Below are 3,545 nucleotides of genomic sequence, written 5' to 3' on the forward strand. Positions count from 1 at the left end.
CCGGCGACCGGCCAGAGGCCGGTGGCGGCGAGCTCGACCTCGCCGCCATCGGGAGGCGGCCTCGCCGGCGAGGCCGAGCCTCGCCATGGTCGGGCGAGGCTCGACCTCGCCGGATCTCGGCGAGGTCGGGCCTCGCCACCCGCTAGCGAGGACCGACCTCGCCCGACCATGGCGAGGCTCGAGCCCTCGCCGGAGGCCGCGGCGAGGGCGAGCCTCGCCATGGTCGGGCGAGGCCCGACCTCGCCGGATCCGGCGAGGTCGGGCCTCGCCGGCGGCTGGGCGAGGCTCGACCTCGCCAGATCCGGCGAGGTCGGGCCTCGCCCGACCATGGCGAGGCTCGAGCCCTCGCCGGAGGCCGCGGCGAGGGCGAGCCTCGCCCGACCAAGGCGAGGCCGCCCTCCCCAGTGGCCGGCGAGGTCGAGCTCGCCGGCCACAGCCTGAGCGGTCGCCGGACCGGCGACCGGCCGATGAAGAAGAAACCAAAAAAAAGTGAAAAAAAAAAAAAAAGGAAAAAAATAAAAATTCAAAAAATATTAAAATATTATTTAATTTGTCCACGCGCTCACGCCGCGGCGTGACCGCCGCAGCGGCGTCCACGTCGAGCAAATTCCGGTCAAAGTTGACCGGAAGGACTAAATTGGCACAAAAATAAAAGGTTTAGGACTGAATTTGCACCAATTTAAAAGGTTTAGGACTTAATTGACACCAAAAAAAGGTTTAGGACTAAATTGGCACCAATGCAAAAGGTTTAGGACTGAATTGGCACCAAAAAAAGATTTAGGACTAAATTGGCACTAATGCAAAAGGTTTAGGACTTTTTTGGCACTTTTCCCTCTGCTTTTGTTGACTTCGACTTTGAATGAATCCACACTTATTTGTTTGGGGGGGGGGACGACAAGTTGGAGCGATACTTCGAGGAAGCATCCTTACTGACCAAATTTTGTAGCAAAACTGGCCCACGGCTCTCTGCATATTCAGCCAATCCTGTGGCTTCTAAGTTCACTGCCCTACCGAAAAGTCATTCAGAAAAATCTTGCTTTTTAGTTCCTTAATGTTCTGTGGTGAAGGAACAAAGAGGTCTTGATGGTTAAGGCCCGCATGCATCTATACGAAAAGTGTTTCTTTTCCTTTATAAAGAGTAGGAGTTAGGCAGTGGATCCTACCTATTTTCTCTTTTTCTCCGGGCTTTTGAGCAAATGGAGGAAGCTCAATTTCGATTCAAATGGAAGGAGTCCAATTTAAAAAATCTGCAACAAGACTTTTGGACTTTCGTTTAGTAAAATAAAAGTTCAGTGGAGTATGAGCAAAGCTAAAGCTATCGGAGAACAAATATGATCTTCCATTGGTCTCGATTCAAGAAATTCAATACTTTTCAAGAGTCTTTTTTTGACTCATCATGATTAATAAATTCAGTCTTGAATTTTTTTTTATCACGCTTGGATCTACATCTGAAAAGACTTAAGGACTCATGAATTCCAGAATGGGAACATTTTTACACCTCCGGATCTAGCGAGATTTTATTTTTTCCTCCATGTTGTCCTTATCAAGTAGCAGTCGGTCCGTTTAATCAACATCTGTATCTATCGAAAGCTGAAGATCTTGCCGGTGTTGGCGGATTCGCATCACTCATGCAGTCGCCGGCAAGTGCGATAGTGACACTGCAATTATATACGGGCAAAGACGCAAGCGTGCCTCGAGCAGTGTCATTATTGCAATCTGCGGGCTAGTGCGTGGGCATCTATCAAGACACGTGTTGTCAGGATTTCCAGTGGAAGATGATATTTACAATTTGTGGTCAGTTGAGTGTGAAGTTTGGTTGTCTCCTATGTCTAGAACTTGTACATAGTAGAAGAGCGAAGGCTTACTCGGTCTAATGGCTTAATCAACTTATCAACTTATCCTACGATTAGCTTTAGAGTTTGTGGAGGGATAAAATCTAGATTGCAATGTTTGGAAAGGGGGCCTTTTAAAGTGCCAGGACCAAATGACTTTTAAGCAGTATTTTATCGACATCAGTGGATGACTGTGAGCTATTCAGTCGGTCTTGAAATTGAGAAACTCTGGCTTGGTGCTGGGAATTCAGAAAGCATCAACCAAACTCTTATCACCTTGATTTTCAAAGTTGACTTTCCTAAACGGTTGGAGCAATGTCGGTCTATTAGCCTCTGTAATATTTCCTTCGGTATTATCATTGAGATTATCATGATTTGATTGCATAAATTTAAGCTAAACTTGACTTTACTCAACCACTCAACCAAGTAAGTTTCGTTTCAAGTCATCATGTCCAATATAATATCATCATTGCTAAGGAAATCATTCATTAACCGTGCAAAATGAAGGGGAAGGAAGGCTACATGCTAGTCGAGGTGGATTTGGGCAAGGCGTTCAATAGGTTAAGGTGTGAATTCACGTGACTGGACTTCGTGGCTCATTGGTGCCTGGTGGATCCCATCAAGCGATTTATTGCGATTAACAATATGCAGCTTTTTAGGAATGGAGAACTAAGAAAAGCTCCAGGTGGTGTATAACAAGGGAATCTGCTTTTGCCTTCAATCTTTGTCCTTTGTATAGGGCGACTTTCTCACTAAATCATGAATTTCGTTGAGAAGAGTGTTTGGAAGCCTTTAATTTCCGAATTACATTTTCCATCCCTTCAGGTCATTTGTCCACAATTGCCACCTACATACTCGACCGACATACCATTAAAAAGAAAAATTAGGTCCGTGCCATGAGGGCGTTGGAATAATTTGGCAGCAGCAAAATAGACATCCAATTGATAATCAACAACTCGTATGATCTGCGACCAAAAAAACAACTTCTCATAGACTGGGGGCAGTTTTCCCCAAAATAGCCCCAACTCGACACCCCAATCCCGAAGTTAACCGGCCATTTTCAATTAGAAGTGCACTTAGTGAAACTCTCTAATCAGCCCTACGATCCAACTACCGATTCGAGTAAAATGTTTTTCTAAGAATATAACAAAAATGCTCATTTAATATGCTCGCTTTCTCGAAAGGAACAACGGTAGAGTGGTCAGAAAGAGAAAATAATGGGCATAAGGAGACTGAACGGCACCTTTTTTAGTGATCGTTTAAATCGAGAGAGATTAAATTATCAGATTTCTGGCAATCCAAATTGGAGCTGACACTGAAGTGATCCGAACAAAATTTTTTGCACCGAAGTAAGGGCCGTATAAAATTTTTGGCATTTTATGGTATCCTTGTTCCGAGAACAATGTCCGTCCGACGAAAGCCATTAAAATTAAAATATTGATCACGTGACAGGAAGGAACGAAGTAAAGCGCCGACGCACGCGAAAACAAGAAGGTGGAGGCGTTTGTTATCCGATCGCGGGGATAGGACAAGCCGCGTAGCCAAACGGCCCCTACCCCTGCGGTTTCGATACAAACAAAGCCGGCTCTCTTCACTCGCCCCCACGAGAAGTCTTAACTACAAAAGAGAGAAACCTTCGAACAAACCAAACAGCGTCCTACACGCCTCTCCCCTTATATACGTGCACCGTCTCTACTTCTCACGCTCGTCGCG

Source organism: Syzygium oleosum, unplaced genomic scaffold (assembly GCF_021117445.2).
Source record: "Syzygium oleosum isolate NSW1041296 unplaced genomic scaffold, Sole_v2.1 Sole_v2.01, whole genome shotgun sequence".
NCBI classification, from domain to species: Eukaryota; Viridiplantae; Streptophyta; class Magnoliopsida; order Myrtales; family Myrtaceae; genus Syzygium; species Syzygium oleosum.